The following is a 20,731-nucleotide window of genomic DNA, read 5'->3' on the forward strand; positions in this document are numbered from 1 at the left end:
CGAGGGTCAAATACCAAAAAACGCAGACAACCCAAATCCAAGGAGAAGACAAAAATTTTAGTCAATAAACAATCCAAAATGGTCCAAGTTCAGAAACACAAAACCAGCTGGTGGAGATACAAAAAGGGTGAGATCCAAAGGCAAAGTTGAAGAAACAAAGATAGGGTCATAACAAAGAATCATAGACACAAAAGAATGCTCAGAATGCTCAGTATGAAACAATACTTCGCACTGACTCTATCTACAGCCCGGGCTTAAATACTAGCTAAGTAGGTCAGCCTGAACAGGTGTGTTGAGTCAGTAATCAGGAGACTGTGAACGCTGGTAGTGACGCAGGCGACTGCTCATAGTCATGCGATCTCCTGAAGCATTGTGGGAAATGGAGTCTGATTCAGTCTGAGGCGTGACACAAATATCACCAGATTTATCTGTATCCATCCTAATCTTGCCGATACATCACTGATAATGTCTCTGTGTCCTGTGTTCTCTGTAAAATGCACTTCTACACACACAATACACATCTACAACTTACACATCTACAATAAGACACTATACTCAAGGGTCAGTTCGCTGCCAGCTTGACTAAAACAATCAAAGTGTATTTAAATTGTAACCATAAAAATATATAATATTTGCATTTTATCTTAAAACTGGTAATAACATTTTTCATATCAGTAATGCCTGTTTAGTTATGTTCTCTAATGAAATATTACTGTTGGAGCACCAATGGTCACAGGCAACTTAACCCACACCAGCACATTCAAAGTGATGTCTCTATCCATCTCACCCCCGGCTCCAGGCATACCAACTCGTAGTTGTAGTTCTAGTATCATTAGTAGTTGTGCAAGGACATGGAAATTTTTTTCTGTTGTTAAATAAAAAACACCACAATAATCGATATTTTGAATATCACAACACAGAAATTGTGAGCCAGGTATAATGAATAGAATTAACAGGGCTATGATTTAGTGTGCTGTCACCCCCTGCTACTCTCATAAAAAGGAGCAGACAGGAATTGAAAGCTTTGATCAATTGCTGTACCTCCAGACTTATACATTATGAACACTCTCATGTTAATAAAGCTTTACTGTGCCTATCCTACTGTTGACTCCAAATCCTCTCTTGTAATTATCACCTTCACTCACCATCAGCCAAATTTAAACCATGAAGGGGATTTACGTGGGCAGTCATTATCTGGTCTTAAGTATTACTATGGACCAAGTCTTCCGTTCCATTTTTAGCTACAGAAGATCCCTGTTAACCAGCACTTAGTTGCTCTGCTTTATATAGGCTTTCTAAGTGTTGTGAGGAGTGGTAGACACACACATTAGAGGATCAGAACAAACTACAAACATAACGACTGACCAATTAGGGAATAAATAAAATGTAACAAAAAGGCAGTAGATAATAGACAAATATTATGAAAATTTTGTTTAAAATTCTAAATTCTGATAGTATCAGAAAATAAATGGCAACAGAATATTTTTTACAAGTGTGCTGCAACATTTGAAGGGGGTGTGTTTGCAATTTTGAAATGACGATGGCAACAGTCACTGACCCATAGTCTAGCTACATGCTGAAATGAGCTAAGACATAATTCAATATAAAGCTAGTTCCATGTAATAAAACATTTAGATAGTGTTTGCTCCACATGTCCTATACTATATTTTTTTCCAGATTGTGGCCATTGATTGGGGCAGTTGTTATGTGACAAAAGGATGTTTGTTATGGTAGGATTGTGGTGTTGGGGTGGTCCATGCAGCCATAAAGACGACTACAGGCTATGGCAATATACACCAGTAGGCACTGAACCAGTCAAAGCGGCTGTTAAGTTATGAACATTTACACTATCCCCTGGAAGGAAAATAAAAGTAATCGATCTTTAGTAATCGAATTAGTTCAAATTTTTCAGCAATTTTCTTCATATCATTTTTTAATGTCATCCGCAAGATTTTTTTAAAAATCTATTTTGTTTTTTATTTTTAAGTTGACAGTTCAGCCTGAATTGCGTCTGTTCTCTGCAATGTAAAAATGAACATCAGTGCTTAACTAGCAGAATTTTCACCATTAACAATGCATGAGATTACTGTTATTGGTCAGCCAACATACTGGTGGGGCACTAGTAGACAGGCCAGGAAAAGAGGTGATATTTGAAAAAATGTAATATCAAAATACTGAATTTTTCACAATACACAATATGTCACAATATGTACTTTTTCTGAGATCTGATACAGAGCTTGGAACAAACCATAAACAACCAGAAGTGCCCCATTTACAAATACAATAAAAACTGTGAGCACAAATGCTTTTTATTCAATATTTCAGCTAGTGTGCTATGCTAATTGCAAATAAACAGGTTTCAAAATTCTCTCTTTATAATGAAATATTAAGTTGGTCAGTGCTCTTCAAGTGCTGACAGTATGCACAACTCAAAGAAATGCATATTGTGATTGTGATTATGGTGTATCATGATAAACACTGTCAGATTATCACCTTGCTTCCTTCTTTCATGACTCTCATCTTTCCTCTCTCTGCTATTTCAACTACAGGGGTCTTCATCATCTCCCTGAATCAACTCCCTGTTCTTTGTCTTCTCCCTTACCCCAGTTACTGTAAAACATTTCTCTCATAATTTTAAGTAGAGCAACATTTAGGTTTAAAGTTAAATTAAACAATACTCTAGGTGAAAAAGCACAACTCTGCATGGTTTATAAAAAGTGAATCAGATTTCATGCATCTCTTATGAAGTGTGCTTTTTCTGCACACAAAGAGAGATGCACATGAGAGACCATAGAAATGGAGCAGAAAGCCCACTGTAAACTCTGTAATAACAACGACCATTTCAGTTTACTGCCTGTCACAGTGTGCATGACTATTAGGGCTGGGCATTCACAGCAACTCCACAATATGATACATATCACATGACAAGCATCACAGAGTGATACAATGAAACTACAAATAAGTTGTACTGCAGACATTTATCTTTAAATTTTCTTTTAAAAAAAATAAAGTAATAATTAATAAATTAATAAGGTGAGAGACCTTCTGATGACTACATTAAAGGGGTGATTTACTCTTGAGTGCAGGTCAGAGCACAGATTGGCAAAGGAAAAAGCTTTTTCATTGCAAATACAAAGGCAAATGTGACACATCACACATATAACAGTAACATTGTCTTCTTGGCATTTAACAGCATTATACCATGAAACAGTACTACTAAAATGTTGTCAAAATGCCAACGGTCAAGTCCTAATCACAGGAGGCTACAAACTACAATAACTAACTATAACCACAAATAATAAAAGATCATACTTATAAGAACACAGGTTTGCATGTGCTGGTTGTTATCCATAGCACACTTTCAGACCTGAATGCAGTATTAGTTTTTAACTGTGCATTCACATGTTGTGTAAAAGTATTCATTTATATCAACACAGGCATCACTATACTGATGCACGTATCAACATTAGTTTATCAAAAATATTTTTCTCTATCGGTACGTTAAATACAGCCCTAATGACAAAACGGCAAGAAAGTGTTGGATGATCTATGTGTGTAAGTCATTTAGGTTCATGTGCGCATGCCAAATTAAACTATGAAGATTCCGTCATGACTGGTCTACGATGCAAGAAAATGACCACATTCCATTTATTTGTACTTGATGAGTGTTGTGCATCATCCATCAATATCCATGATCCACCTATATCCATGATGAATGATGCTCCTTAACAGTGCCCCTAATGCAAACCCTTAAACAGCATCTGGACTGTCTTCAGTCACAAAAGCACTACATCAACCAGTAGCAAGGCTGGAGTATGACTTGTCTGCACTGCACTGCCTGTTGGGCCAGTACCAAATTTACACCATCACATCACATTTGATATGCTAATCTCGTGAGATTGGTGTTGTCTTTTCATCTTAATTATATTCCACCTTAAACAGTACAGCAGTTACACGCTAGTGCCTGTACAGGTGTCTGATGCACATTCATTAAGGTGGAATGGGAAATGAGAACAATAAGCTACCTTCAGCTTCATCTAATCTCTATACACTGTATGAGACTTTTAACATCAGCAAACCTAGGCTGCACTGTTAAAGGTTGCTTTTTAACTCCTAGCATATAAGCGTTCTTATTTCTGTGAGTTTGCACATTAGCTCACTGTAAGCAGCCCAAAAATGTTACCAACCCACCAGGAATTTGTGCTATGGCATTTGCTACTAGTAAGCAAAGTCATATTAAAAGTTTTAAGACTAGCAAACTACCCTGACGGAGAAGCGGCTTAGAAAATGGATGGATGGATGGATGGATGGACTAGCAAACTTAACTCACAACCAAAGAACCTTTTGACAAGCAATTTTTAACAGCATTATCATGTTAACTTTTGTTCCTCACCGTTTAACTAAGTACTTGATACATCAAGGCAATCAAGTTGAAAATGTTACCCCACACACACCAAAATACATAGCACACATTTAGTTATGATCACCAACACTGTACTTTTTGGCTCAAAACTATTCTCCAACACTATCTTATGCATGCTCTCTCTCTCTCTCTCTCTCACAAACATACACAAACATACACACACACGCACACACACACACACACACACACACACACACACACACCTAAGATTAGCTGAGATGAGCTGAAACGAGTTGTACAGATAGTGCTGACAGTTCAGTTAGGCTTACTAGCTAGTCTTAACTCTGGCTATCAGACCCGAGTATCATTGTAATTTTATCACTTATTCCTTCTTTCTGATGGGAAAATGTGTTCCGCCATGGCTTTCCTATAGGTCAGAAGTACTCATGGGAAATTCAACATTTCTGATTGGCCAATCATGACCTGAAATCCTAGGCATGTCTTCACTACACTCCCATTAATGTCATCAAACACATCTGAGTTTGTCTGACAGGGGTAATGTAATTATCTGCAGTAAAAAGCTGCTGAATTATTAGTGTGTGAGTGTAAGTGGTTGGGGGGGGACTAAATATTTCAAAATAGGGGTGGAATGCTTACTTGTTTTAATGATGTACTGCAGTACAAAATACAATAGAAATCACACAAACACACAAACACAAACACACACACACACACACACACACACACACATCATCTAAGCTTATCCTTTCAGGTCGCAGGGGGTGGGTGCTACAGCCTGTCCCAGCAGTCACTGGTGCAGAAGTCAGGATACACAGGTGGACCAGTTCATCGCAGGGCAGACACACACACCCAGTAATAATCATACATCTTCCATGTTGTCCGTGTTCTCTGGGCATGCACACAGAGATGCCACTTCAAAATCTGTAAAAGACTATCCTTCACTGGAAGCAGCTGTTTGGAGTGGCTTCTCTTCTCTCCTCCAATACTGGAACAGCCAGTAAGATGGAATCACCTAAATATTCTGGGTCACAGACAACAAGGAGGATCAATAGAAAAAAAGCAGTATCTTTCTAGGGATGCAGCCACAGACATGACATAAAAGAGAGTTTGATTATTTTTGTCTCAACATGTGGTCAAGGCTTCAAGCAATACATGCTTAGTTAAATTGCTGATTCCGATTAATAGAAAAATGTTAATTAGGGTTTCTCATAATCATTCAACCCCTATTGTAAATTGTGGATAAATGGCACAGATCAGCCTACTATACTCTGTACACAGCATGTGCATTTTTCATTGCATCTGTGTGTCTTTCTTGTTACCAACTCACACTCCAAAACCTTAGATTGAAGTTAGTAATATGGTCAGAAAAATTCTTCTGATTCTTCTCTCTCGGTCACCCCTAGAACTTCTAGACATTTATCACTATTCAGTCCCCTTGCATTATATTATCCTCTTATTTTAACTGGTGTCTTTCCATCTTTTCTCTGCAAGCCTTTGACATGTCTGTGTGTATGTAGAGGAACACTGTTTCCTACAGTGCTGGTACATGCCGGAGGAGCTAAAAAAAGCATAACAGATAGCATAGCTGTGTTTGTTTTCATGTAAGAGAATGTAACAGGGGTAGTAATCACTAGAAGAAGGCCATACTCACGCATACATGTATACCACACAGCCCTTGGCACAGTGGTGACACTACGCCTGTGATGTTAGCGTACAGATAAATATAACCAGGGTTCAACATAATGTTCATAAACCAGTTTGAATAAAATAAAAAAAAACTGTTCAAAGTGTGGCTCTTTCCTTCTGGCTCAAATAAATGTGAGAGGAGATCTTCTAATGTGGGTCAATCACTACTAACAAACTCCAAGACGCTCTACAACTGAACAGTTGCGCACAGCTGGAAGCTACAATGGGGCAAAAAAGTATTTAGTCAGCCACTGATTGTGCAAGTTCTCCTACTTAGAAAGATGAGAGAGGTCTGTAATTTTCGTCATAGGTACTACTATATAGTTACTATGATATAGGTACTACAACTAAGAGACACAATATGAGAAAAAAAAATCCAGGAAATCACATTGTAGGATTTTTAAAGAATTTATTTGTAAATTATGGTGGAAAATAAGTATTTGGTCACCCACAAACAAGCAAGATTTCTGGCTCTCACATACCTGTAACTTCTTCTTTAAGAAGCTCTTCTGTCCTCCACTCGTTACCTGTATTAATGGCACCTGTTTGACCTCGTTATCTGTCCACAGCCTCAAACAGTCAGACTCCAAACTCAACCATGGCCAAGACCAAAGAGCTGTTGAAGGACACCAGGAAGAAAATTGTAGACCTGCACCAGGCTGGGAACAGTGACTCTACAATAGGCAAGCAGGTTGGTGTGAATAAGTCAACTGTGGGAGCAATTGTAAGAAAATGGAAGACATACAAGACCATTGATAATCTCCCTCATGGGGTCAAATGATCATGAGAACGGTGAGCAAAAATCCCAGAACTACACGGAGGGAGTTAATGAATGACCTGCAGAGAGCTGGGACCAAAGTAACAAAGGCTACCATCAGTAACACACTACGCCGAGAGGGACTCAAATCCTGCAGTGCCAGGTGTGTCCCCCTGCTTAAGCCAGTACATGTTCAGGCCCATCTGAAGTTTTCCAGAGAGCATATGGATGATCCAGAAGAGGATTGGGAGAATATCATGTGGTCAGATGAAATCAAAATAGAGCTTTTTGGTAAAAACTCAACTCGTCGTGTTTGGAAGAAGAAGAATGCTGAGTTGCATCCCAAGAACACCATACCTACTGTGAAGCATGGGGGTGGAAACATCATGCTTTGGAGCTGTTTTTCTGCAAAGGGGACAGGACGACTGATCCATGTTAAGAGAAGAATGAACGGGGCCATGTATCATGAGATTTTAAGCCAAAACCTACTTCCATCAGTGAAAGCATTGAAGATGGAACGTGGCTGGGTCTTCCAGCATGACAATGATCCCAAACACACCGCTCAGGCAACGAAGGAGTGGCTCCGTAAAAAGCATTTCAAGGTTCTGGAGAGGCCTAGTCAGTCTCCAGACCTCAACCCCATAGAAAATTTGTGGAGGGAATTGAAAGTCCGTGTTGCCCAGCAACAGCCCCAAAACATCACTTCTCTAGAGGAGATCTGCAGGAGGAATGGGCCAAAATACCAGCTACAGTGTGTGCAAACCTGGTGAAGACTTGGAGGAAACATTTGACCTCTGTTATTGCCAACAAAGGTTATGTTACAAAGTATCGAGTTGAACTTTTGTTATTGACCAAATACTTATTTTCCACCATAATTTACAAATAAATTCTTTAAAAATCCTACAATGTGATTTCCTGGATTTTTTTTCTCATATTGTCTCTCATAGTTGAAGTGTACCTATGATGAAAATTACAGACCTCTCTCATCTTTCTAAGTAGGAGAACTTGCACAATCAGTGACTGACTAAATACTTTTTTGCCCCACTGTATAGAATAAACATCCCTATGGAGCACACCATGTGTTTCGCCCTTTCAGAACAGCTGCTTGACCCCTGTAGGAAGAAGTAGCTGCTGTGACTTGTGTTTACTCCCTGACACAGGGTGAGGTCTTCACAAATGACCTAGCATTTTTGACATTTTAGCATTTGAGGTATTTGATGTTCGCACCAGGTAATGTCAACAATGTCACAGTTCAATCGACCACTCTTGGCCTAATATTACTGGACGATCACGACTAGGAAACTGAAGTGCTCCCAAACAGAAAACAAATGCAAGCATGATTTCCCATGTTCCAACTCAAGTTTGATCTCTTCATTTTAAACAGATTGGTAAACTGACTCTCAAAGGTAGACAAAACAGTTTTTCAAGTTTCAAGTGCTGCACAGCAGATATTTTTGATTTTCATGCTATCACTTTCAGGAATGTTACAGTGTACCACAATCCATTGAAATGATATATTGACTCCACACACCCCATCTCATCTCCAGGCTTTTTATTTTATTACTCTGTTTTAAAACATTAAATAAGGAAAAGGTACAAATATGTACTTTTCACCTGGAAAAAACTTATTTAAGGTGCACAATTGGACCTTTAAAGCCACTGTTGTACCTTCAAGGGAACATTTACATTGTTTGTACCTTGATGAACAAAAAATGTACCTGCACAGTATCTTCATTTATAAAAATGTAGAGGTGGTTATGAAAGCAAACAAGGCTAATTATCTGGCTAATGCATACTTAAGCATAATGATAAACACAATATTGAGAAAACGTTTAGAAAGCTTTAATTTACCTTGGCTCATCTTTGAATTTGAATCTTCAGACAGTCATTTACAGCCACCTCTCAAGACATTTCACAGCATGCATAAAAAGATACAGTGAACAAAAGCATGTTGTTGATCCAAAAACAATTGGGTTTGGTGGTAATTCATAAATAATAAGCTACTTCAAATTCTTGTTAAAGAGGGCCTGTTATGTCTTTCCTTTAATGTGTTACACAGCTTTTTATGCATGTAAATGGTCTGCAGTGTTGCAAAGCTAAAAGTACATGCCAGATGGAGTAACTCTCTCCTACAGAAACCACTTTTCTCAACTGCCTTAAACACCTTTGTTACAAGATGACACAACCTCGTAACACAATCCTTGCCTACTAGCAATCTTTGCAACACACAGCTGGTAAGGTAGAAATGACGACATTGGAAAAACAGCCACTTTGGTGTTTGCAACTGCTCAGGAGAAAAGGGGCTGTCTGCAGACTATGGGACAGGGGCAGAACCTCTAGGAGCAATTGTAAACAACTGCATCAACCAGTGCAATACCTGTATAAACCATATAGTAACAAGGTGTCAATTCTATAGTCCTCCCAATTATTGAGATCAGGTGTTTCAGCCACCACCATTTGCTATCAAGTGGAAAGTGGAAAGTGGATAAAATTAAGCACATAGCCTTGCAGTCCTGATAGACAAACACTGGAAGTAGAATAAGTCATACTGAAGAGCTTGTGACTTCAAACATGGCACTGGCATAGGATGCCACCTTTGCCACAAGTCAGTTTGTGACAATTTCTGTCCTGCTAGATTGTTCGCTGTCAACTGTAAGTGCTATTATAAGATAAGATAAAATAAGATAAGATGCCTTTATTGTCATTGCACAGTGTACAACGAAATTGAGCAGAAGTCCAACAGCACTTTCTACATGCAAAACAATTCAACATAAGGCTAAAATATATAAAGTGCAGATTTAAGGGGGGAAAAAGTATTTAAAAAAATCTTAAATATAAAGAAAAAGGACTATAAAACTATATATTCTAAACAGACAATAGACATGTGAGGTAGTAGTTGGTTATTGCACATTCCTTGGATAGCTTATAGAGTCATATGATACTGCACATCTTAAGAATTATTGCACAGAAAGAATACAGATTATATACTGCACACTCGAGAACAAATTACCAATAAATAGAACAGAGGTGGAGTGGAACACTGGAACAGTATAAAGTGTCCTCTGAAGTCAGTGCCAATAAAGAGTTGTAGTGGTGCTCAGTTCACTTCTACTGAGCACAGTGTTCTATAGAAAGTCTTTGTCAGTGAGTGTGTTTGGAAGTGTTCGGTCTGTTTGTCTGGGATGGGATAGACCTACAGCATTTACCAAAGGGCAGCAGGTCGAACAGATGATGTCCCGGGTGAAATATGTCTTTCAGGAGCTGAACAGGTCCTCCAGGCAGGGCAGTCGGCAGCCAATGATCTTCTGGGCCGTGTTTATGGCCCCCTGCAGTGAACTCCTCTCTGCCACTAAGCAGCTGCTGTACCACGTTGAGATGCAGTATGTCTGCACACTCTCAATGGTGGAGCGGCAGTCGGACACCAGCAGCTTCTCCTGAAGGTTGTTTTTCCTGAGAATTCTCAGGAAGTAGAGTCTCTGCTGCGCCTTCTTGACCACTGCCATGGTGTTGGTGGTCCAGGAGAGATCTTTAGAAATGTGTGTGCACAGGAATCTGAATTAAATGACTCTTTCAGCACAGTCCCCATTGATGTACGGTGGTGTGGGGACTGCTCCTTTCCACTGGAAGTCTATAATGAGTTCTTTTGTTTTTGAGGAGTTCAGGGTGAGGTTATTTCCTGAACACCACTCAGCCAGTCCCTGGACTTCATCCCTGTAGGCAGTCTCGTCTCCTCCAGAAATAAGTCCAATAACTGTCGTGTCATTCACAAACCTTATTATGGTGTTGGATGAGTGGGTGGGGACACAGTCATAGGTGTACAGAGCATAGAGAAGCGGGCTAAGCATGCACCCCTGGGTGCGGTCGGTCAGAAAGTCTTTGATCCAGAGGCAGGTGGGTTTTGAAAGTCCCAAGTCTGAGTTTGGTCACCAATCTGTGGGGGACGACTGTTATAAAAGCTAAGCTGAAGTCTACAAAGAGCATCCTCACATAGCTCCCCTGGTGCTCCAGGTGTGTGAGTGCTGTGTGGAGAGCAGTGGTGATGGCGTCTTCTGTGGACCTGTTTGCTTTGTAGGCAAACTGGCGTGGATCAAACATGGATGGGAGGCACTAGCGGAACAAATCAGAGCCGGGCCAGGGGCGGGGCAAATGACTGGGCCCTTTATACCCTTTATTATTTAATAAAGCTCATCATAACATCATTTTACAACATAGACATGCCCACAATAGCGGGGCTTACAAGCTTCGGCACCACGGAAAACAACTATGTCATTTTGATGTCCATCTAGGACATGAAATATAACACACCAAGAGAACAAAAAAACATTACGCTGCATGGTAACTAATGATAAAACAACACAAATTCAGAGCAGTTCAGCACCACGGATAGCGATCGGATCATTTTGACACCCACTTTATCTATTTCAAATCAGTAGCTTTTAAGTTTGGTAAAACTGGCTCAGTGGCCCACATGTTAACAAGCACAAGTACTTTAGGCCTATTCACTACTATTTGAAGGGCAGACGACGAGCCTTGCGCTCCGCAAACTCGTCCACTATGCTCTGCTGGGCTACTACAATTTACAAATCACCAACAGTGTACAACTAAATCACACATTGTGAATAGTGATTGTTAGAATGGCTACCTGTAATTAACCTGGCTCCCTGACTGTGCTGGCAGTTTTGGCAGGCCTGAATCGCTGCCAACAAAAAAGTTGGATTCATCTCTAGGACAACAAACAAAATGTGTCCAATTTTTGTAACTTGGCCTATACTTGCTCTCTTTTTTCCTTTTTTTTTCGCTTTGCCGCTCCACTTTTAAGCTTATATGGATTAGTGCCACTCATGTTAGCTTAGTCGGTAAAAATGCTCCACTTAGTTTACAATCTGTTGCCAAATGACCGATGATGACGTTGGAGGACGGTTGGTGATGAGTTTTACCCAAAATACACTTGGAGAAAATATTGGTGATCCACTTGAAAATTTGTGTGTCATAAAGTTAAATGTAAGAGTGAAAACAAAGCCAGTCATGCAGAACAACATTTTATTCAATATTTTACACCTACTACACCACTAAAGTCAGTCGGTGTTGTAAAGTTTTTAGAAACCATGACTCAGTCCTGACTGTGGCAACCTTTAAAAGCCCCATGTAAAACTTGAATGATATGTGATGTAAGGTAGGCTATGCCTTTGGACGTATACCGTGCTCATCTGGATACAAACAGGAGAGGGCCCGCCTTCTCCAGCTCTCTTCGGATGTGATAGAGGCCCGGCTACTTGAAATCTTATCCTCTCTCCCATCCGGGCCGCCTATAGGCCCGGGCCGGGGGCGTGCCGTCCTCCCAGCCCCCCCTGAAGCCCTGCCCCTGGTGGGAGGATGGCTCTGATGTGATGCAGAACCAATCTTTCAAAACACTTCATTATGACCGGTGTGAGTGCGACCAGGCGGTAGTCATTGAGGTTGCTGATGGTAGTCTTTATTGGCAGTGGAATGATGGTGGCAGACCTCAGACAAGGTGGGATGATGGATTTGGACAGGGACAGGTTGAAGATTTTTGTGAAGACCACTGACAGCTGGTCTGCACATACCTTCAGCACTTTTCCTGTCACACCATCAAGACCAGCAGCTTTTCTGGGGTTCACTGCCCTGAGCACATGTCTCACCTCAACTTTTTCTTTATCTTTTGAACATAACATTTTTCCATTTTCTTGTTTTTCTGGGCAGGTCTTCAATAACAAAATGCTATTTTACTCCCTCCCTGTATGGCACAAACAAAAAAAATTAAACTAACAGATTTTTAAAAATTGTATTTTGAAAAATTAACATTGGGGTGGCAATCACCATGACTAACCATTAAACCATGTTACCATAAGGCTGCTACCATAAAGTGAAGTCAGAGATCCAAACCCAGCCTCATTGCCTCACTCAACCCTCTGCAGAGGTGCAGAAAATGCTAGCAGTGTGTCCAGGGCAGGCCATCTGAGAGGTGTTGGAGCCTTTTGTTTCAGAGCAACAGAGGAGGGGAGAGAAAGATGGAATTAAAGGAGGAGTGAACTTCTGACTGTAATTGTAGCCTCTCTTAGTGCACTGCATATCCCACACTGATGCCAGTTTAGCTTATGAGGACTTCTAAACATTAGCACTCAGGTAATCTCAGGCTACTTATCTGAAGTCCAATAGATCTCACTCAGTTGCAAAACTAGTAATAATTTAACTGTAGTGTAATCTCTTAAAATCTTTAACATAATGATCTCTTAATAATGTTGTTTTTGTGTCTGCATTAGGGCTGTATAATACAATCTTTTATTTATCGTTTACTCTGATCACAGGATGCTGGTTTTCTACTGGTTCCTAAAATTCAGAAGACTTCAATGGGGGGGAAAGCTTTTTTTACAAAGCCCCCAAATTGTGGAATAATCTCTGACACAGTCTCAACCCTTAAGTCTAGACTGAAAACATGTTTGTTCAGTTTAGCTTTTGATAATTAGCCTTCCCCTTTAGATAAAGGCAGGAGATCCAGGGGTTCACAGACATAGGGGCTCATGGTAAACTGAGATGTTGGTGCTGTTGACCCACCACTTCACGTGATCACACAGGTTTGTTCCAGTGTCTCAGGGTACTCTCATATCTATGTTACCTTCTGGTTCTCTCCTTTTAGTTTATGCTGTTATATTTAGATCTGCCGGAGTCACCAGCCACACTCTGGGGGAAATCATATTTATTACAGTCATACTCCTGAGCAGAACTAACTTTGTCTCTTTAATCTTCCTGAGATAATGACTGCCCTCCCAGCATTGAGATAGGATGGGACTGTTTCAGCTCACTCCCACTTTTCATAAAGACTCTACCAGTGCAGTTTCTAAAACTTTACCATCCAGTCTTCAGACAGAGATCCTCTTAGCTTCTATTTGGTATTTAGCTTATTAAATTGTAAATACTTTTTGAACAGAGGAGGACGGGTCTCCCCTTGTGAGTCTTGGTTCCTCCCAAGGTTTCGTCCTCCAGACTGAGGGAGTTTTTCCTTGCCACCGTCACCCCAGGCATGCTCACTGGGGGATATATGTTATAACGGTATGTTTTCAAACTTTTGTGACAACATCGTTGTAAGAAGCGCTATACAAATATACTTGAATTTAATTTAATTTATTACTATGAAATTTGCATTTATAATACTTAGATTATAGATTATTCCGCCCGAAGACTGCTGGGATAGGCTCCAGCATCCCCCCGCAACCCTGACAGAGAAGCGTCTTAGGAAATGGATGGATGGATGGATTATAGATTATATATGGATTATAGATTATATAATATTATAGTATTATATTAGTACAGAGTTATTAGACATTTCTTCTATCGTCACTCATTCCCTATCTGAGAAACAAGGTGTAGATCAGCCTACAGAGCAACAACCCATAGCGGTGAAACTGTGTGTGTATTAAACAAAATAAATGTTGTATTCTTGTATTTTGCTTTGTGTTATTCTATTATTTAATTGGCCTTTAAGTTACACTGATACTTAAAGAAGAGGTGCATGGCTGAGGGTCCATTTTCAACAAGGCTAATTTTCCTACTGATTAAGTATGAAACTAAAATTGTAATATGTTAACACTTTTTCCTTTATATCTTTGGAAAGTAGTTATCCAGCTAAATTTGAAGACTACGTGACTGCATCATACTGTGTCAGGCTCCACAGTAGTCTAGGGAACGAAAATAAAAGCCAAACAGTATTTTGCGAGGAACAAAAACATTGCCAAATATGTAACCATCCTTAACTATTCCAGAACAGGTACAATGCCTTAAAATGTCAGTCAGCAGTTAATAATTTTTTTCATTCCACGCAGACATATAGTCACACTGATATGCTGGCTCACAAACTTTCATGTCGCAGCTGTCGAAGCAACCTTGTATCTAAATTTTTGACGTTTTTCAGTTTTTGAGATCATTTGAAAATGTCTGTTGCCCTTTTTACCTTATGTATACATTTTATGATGAATGGACCAACGGAAACAGCCCAAAAAATCTGGTTCCACTGACTTACATTAAAAGTATGTTTATTTTTCCTTCCCCTGTGTGTGTGTGTCTATATATATATATATATATATATATATATATATATATATATATATATATATATGCATATACCACTTCATGCAATATGGTACCTAAATCTAAGCACTATGGCAGAGAGAGAGAGAGAGAGAGAGAGAGAGAGAAAAACATCATCAGGAAGAAGAGAGATTGAAAGGTCACAGAATGAACGTATTAAGAGCAGACTGAGCTGAGCAAAGGGGAAACCTCTAATGCAGTTCCCTGATGGAGTATGGAATGTGATGGAGTCTACCCTTCAAAGCAACTTGATTGTAAAAATATTAAGACAGTTTCATTCATAATGAAGCATAATGCAGATGAATGAATCATTATACATGTTTTGTTACTATATACAGGATCCAGATACAATTTATAAGCTTAATGCACTGTCCCACTTTTGCACACAAACAATCTCACATTACTCAAACTTTTTTAAGTAGTGGAAAAAAAACATACCTAACTGTGGTTTATAATATCCAAATAAAAATTACACTAAATACAATTTTAACACGTTTACATTTAGGGGGCATGTGATAACTTATAAAAACAAAAGATATGAATATATAGTTTTTATAGGATCCCCTGGTGCATTTACCAGAAAGCATCCCACTACTACTACTAAGAAAAGCGTATTGTGATTTAACATGATATACTGTCATATTAGCTACCTTTACGTATTTGTCAAGCTGCAGTAGTATTGAGGCACCAATAGAAAAATTCTTGGCTGAAACAGAGATTGAATTTCAGGACACTGTGTCAAAAACTGAAAGCAAACAATTGACAAATAAAAACAGCATACATAAAATAGACTTATTAAACTTATTACAGTATATAGGCTAAAGTATGTTCCACAAATCCAATGTCCTCAACAACAGAGAATCATTATCGCATCCAGCGCAATGAATACTATTATTGTTAGTTACACTTTGACAATGCCATTTTTGAATTGTGAAAAATTGTGGCTGATGGTGACTGTGAGCTTGCAATGAGTTTCCTTTTTGCTTCTGTTGTTTTGTATTCTGCATATTGAGCAGAATGACATCATTTCAATCATCTAACTTGCAGTGGAAAAGTTCTTGGGCACTGTACCCCTTCTTGATACTTAGCATAAAATCACTGATTACAAATTACACTTCTCTAATATCCCTTGTAAAAACTGAAATTGCTCCACATGGTTGACATTTTCACTGATCTTTGGCTGCTCAAACTGCTTGAATGCTTTGCATGGATAGCAAAAAACAGTGTTTTAGTCACCATTCCCCATTTTCATTGCCATTAAAATGATTTCTAACGTCTGTTTTTTCCACTTTGTGGTAGGCCTGTTTAATCTTAGGGTTTTTTTTTTCTTCCAAAATTTAGGTACAGCCCTACTTCAGGGTTTAGTGATCAAAACTAACCCATCATGACCTGAATTTGATGGGCTGCAGCACAGGAAGCTCTAAATGTAGCAGAGAGTGTAGACGTCCTCTTGTTGCCACTGTCATGTGGCATACATGCGAGGGTCTTGGCAAGGCTGAGCAAGAGAAGGATTATGTCACCAACCAAATGGTTTATGGGACTGAACATTACTAGAGTGCACAATACATGGCATCATAAAGGACAAAGGAATCTGCCTTAGGGTGTTTTCCTAGAATGCAGCCTGAAACAGGAAGATATAGGTAAACTGAACAATGGATGGATTAGCATCCAAGAGAGGAATTAGGCGCTCTGTAAGGTGAAGTGGTGAAGCATGCACTACCGCTGATAAAAGACATAGCAGTGAAGTATGAAGTGTGCCCTTAGGCAAGCAGCTGTGCATGTGAAGTGTGCCCTCAGGCTGGGCGAAATGTACACTAGTGAACATTTGCTACATTACTGTCACAGTAGCCTCAGGCACTGTGGCACACAATTGCTGAATCTGGCAGCATAGATGTCTATGCACACATACACAGCCCATTTGCTTATTGCTACAACATGGAAGACACAATTCTAAAAAATAACTTACACACATCTGCATGTTTTACACTTATCAACAAAAAGACCAACATTCCTTAAACAAATGATCAGGGAGGGGGAAGCCTCAACTGCAGTTTCATGCCACAACATGGAACACGCTTAAATCCAAATGCAAGACACAGTTCTAAAAATAGCATACACATGGCTACATGCTGTACAGTTATCGCTGAAATGACCAACAATCCTTGGGGGGGGGGAAAGGTAATTGTTTTCCATCATGTTTACCAGCATTCATATTCACTCTATTGGTTGGTCGATATTAACAGCCCATGTTATTACTGGTATTGGCCGATAATTAGTCGGGGGGTTTTTGGTCGCAGCATCTGCAGTACTTGAACACATGAACTTCTGACCTACGAAAATCAACTAAAGTAAAAACAAACAAAATTCAATTGACAAACACGCAAAGTGTTCTAGGTAACTCTGCCACCATAGCTACAATATCACAAGTGAATGTCTTTTAAAATGTGCGATCAGTGGGACCAACAATCATATTAGTCATTAAAGCACTATTTAACTCACACATCGGGAGTATAAAATGAAAATGTATATATTATTATAAAATTACATTGGCTGACATTGGTTATCAAAATTTCAGTCACAAAATTTTTAGATCAGTCAGGTCCTTATAAACATACAGTTACACACTTGAACACCAACTGTATTTATAAGCCATCTGTTTCATGTTTAAATTGTTTTTAGGGGCAGTGGCCCCTGTATCAGTGTGAGACATGTCTTAAAACACACATGGACACACACAAACAAACACCCATCTGAAAGGCATTCATTATTGATGTACAAGAGGGAAAAGAATGTAGAATGCAGACCAGCATGCATACAGAACCTTCGATCAGAGTTAGAGACTGTGTGTGAGTCAGTGAGAGAGAGAGAGAGAGAGAGAGAGAGACAGAGAGAGATGCTTTGAGGTTAAAAATAAAGCTTTCAATTATGAAAGATCTTTATTTCAGGGTTTGTGAACATCTCTAGTCTGTTTGATTCTCCCATAGCAAAAAGCCCAGCAGCATTGCCAGTTTTTTCTTCTGTAAAGCTGCTTTGTGACAACATTGTTGTAAAAAGCGCTATACAAATAAACTTGAATTAAATTGAACTGTCTGTAATACTGAACATGGTAAAAATATCATGGTACTTGAAGTGCATCGCAGTATTTTGTTTTTCTAAGGTTTGTAAGTAAGTTGTAAGAGAAAAAAATGCACTAGCAAAGCAAAAGAAACACATTTAACGCATTTATAAAAGGATATTAAAAAGCATGCACAGGGTGTCAAAATGATTTTAATCAATATCATGATAAATTACGTCACAATATGCTTGAGCATATCTTGGGTATCATTAGTACTCTAATAACAGTGACAGAGATAATTGCTGTTTAATTGGATGTAGCGCAGCAATACATGTGAAACGCTGAAAATGAGTGATTTTATTCCATTTTCTTTTTGTTGGTTCGAACTTAGAAAAACTAATCATTAGTGATGCATATATCATCATTTTCACCTATAGCACCCAGCCCTATTTGAGTATGACGCTTTTAATACGATATCTGTAAAACGTATAACATTTAACTTTGTAAATAAATGTGTCAATAAAATAAAAATAATGGCACTATGTGTTGACACGCACTTATTCTGTGTTCTGAAAATACTCACGATATATGCAGAGAAGTGTGCAGTGAAGCAATTCATCACAATCACAGTAACAAATATGAAACCACAAAGGGGGTTTACATCTAGTGTTAAGCAACAAATTGCATTCCCTGTTTACAGATTTGTTGACTTTTGTGGTGTTACTTGTTTACTATTTTGTGTGTGTGTGTAATATATATATTATATTATTGCTGCTGTCGGAACAGGAGAGAAAAAAACCTACTCTACTTTTAATGTAAGTCAATGGAAATAAAAAATTTTGATAAAAAATAAAATAAAAAAAAGTCATTTTGGCCCATTTCATTTGGTCCATTCATCAAGACATTTAAACACAACGTAAGGGCAACAGGCATCCTTAAATCACCTCAAAAACTGAAAAACAACAAAAATGGAGATGCAAGGTTTTGTTCCGACAGCAGCAAGATATATATATATATATTCAGTAGTAGTTACAGATCTTTTCAATCTTTTCAAAAAGGAGCTTGTTAGCTGCTCACAAAGACCACTATTCACTTCAAGGCCTCCCCAGATATGTAGTGGAAAACAATACCAACGACTTTGACACATGCCAAAAATAAAGTGGGTGCATGAAAATGACAAAATCTACTTCTGCCTTTTCAGGGTTCATGTATATGAACAATTGTAACGCTGACGTATCTAAAATGTTATACATATGCAAATTGTTTACAAGCATCCGTTAAATGTATTCAACTAACAAGATAGCAAAAGATGTCTAATAAGCATCAATTTGCTTCTAATACTCGACGGAACAAGTCTGACTATGACGCTCCATCGTCCAGTCGAAAACTAACTAGAATTGTCACCAAGTCTCAGCAAGGAAAAATGCTGAGGCTTAATAAACATAATGAATCCCAATGTGTTATCACGTAGCCAGCAAAGCACGGGCTGCATCTCATGCTCAACGTTTTTTCATCATCATCGTCAAGTCTACAGTAGCCTTTATCCTTTTGTGCAGTAATACATATTCTGTGGAAGCGTGTTAATTCATTAACGTTAACTTGGTTTATTTCATAGATTAACTGCCAGTATTGCAGGTGAATTTTGCACGTAGCGTTTTTCTCTATTTAACGTATGTGAAAAGGCCTTGAAGATCACATTAAACTTATTTCCAACGACAGGGCTCAAATTCGGCTAATTCATATTCTGTGACTTTCAGAACCAAATTGCCCAGTTCACGCGAGCAAAAATTCGGTTTAAAATGTGCCGGTCAAACGATCCCAAAGGTCTCACAGTCAACAGTTCAGCGCCTAACGCAACGTTACTGACTGGCACCTATGTGGAATCCGCTAAACGAAATCGTTATGACATTGGTAAATAACCCCCTTGACCATCAATTCCATCAACAGTAAAAAGCACAGATGGCAAACTGCCAGACTCATAAATATCAACACCATGACCATGCTAACGTTCATCAATCTGGGGACTTCGCAGCGTTCCTTCATTCGCACCACGAGCAATACAAAAATGTCAAACTACAATCAACAGCATGGGCAATTTCACACTAGATATCGCTCTTACCTCCAGAGTGTACACTCAGATCAAGAAGACGTAGCTCCTGGATAAGCGACGCCAAAAAACATAGAAATAAATCCGTAACCGTGCCCACCGTGTGTGTATCTCTGCTGGAGTCTCGCCGTGTGGCTAGAATTAAAGCGCGGATTGCCAGAGTATGGAGGTCCCCCTACTGCCAAGTCCCATCTCAAGCGTGTGTGTGAGAGGGAGAGAGCCACGGTGCTGCAGCCCCGTTGTTTTTCCCCACCCTCTTTCGGCAAGTCCCGCCTCCTTCACTAGGATTGGCCAGAAGTGTTCCGGTTCGTGCGCTGGGATTGGTTGGTTGTTCATATGAAGTACTAGCTAATCCCAGCGCAGGGGGCTCAATACTACTTCCAAAGACGGCTGCGACTAGTTATATTTACTCTGTACTTAAAATTTTGCCTACAATTTTAATGGGTGTGTACTTTTCTACGTATTTTGCAAGTAACTTATTGGTTTTATATATATTAAGCAAATGTGAGCAGAATCTACTTTACTTTTATTTTAGTAATTCACATTTAATTCCTAATAGACCATTGTAGTCGTGCGCCGTTCTGTAGTCCTCGTTATGCCCATATTAGGAACTCCGGGTCTAAACCCAATTTCTCTATG

General features: G+C 39.2%; 1 protein-coding gene across 3 annotated transcripts in view; it reads right to left on the reverse strand.

Moving 5' to 3' along the window:
• The window catches only part of dlgap1b (discs, large (Drosophila) homolog-associated protein 1b), a 161,771-nt gene extending 141,455 nt beyond the window's left edge, over positions 1-20,316 (reverse strand). The window contains exon 1 of one of the 3 annotated variants that reach the window (XM_037537057.1): positions 20,105-20,315. The gene's annotated coding sequence lies outside the window, so the exon portion shown is untranslated. Of the gene's footprint in view, positions 1-20,104 lie in introns of all 3 variants that reach the window. The other 2 variants (XM_017715954.2, XM_017715955.2) reach the window with 2 other exon arrangements.
• Between the last annotated feature and the right edge of the window lie 415 nt (positions 20,317-20,731).

The sequence above is a fragment of the Pygocentrus nattereri genome, chromosome 3 (genome assembly GCF_015220715.1).
Source record: "Pygocentrus nattereri isolate fPygNat1 chromosome 3, fPygNat1.pri, whole genome shotgun sequence".
In the NCBI taxonomy this organism is placed as follows: Eukaryota; Metazoa; Chordata; class Actinopteri; order Characiformes; family Serrasalmidae; genus Pygocentrus; species Pygocentrus nattereri.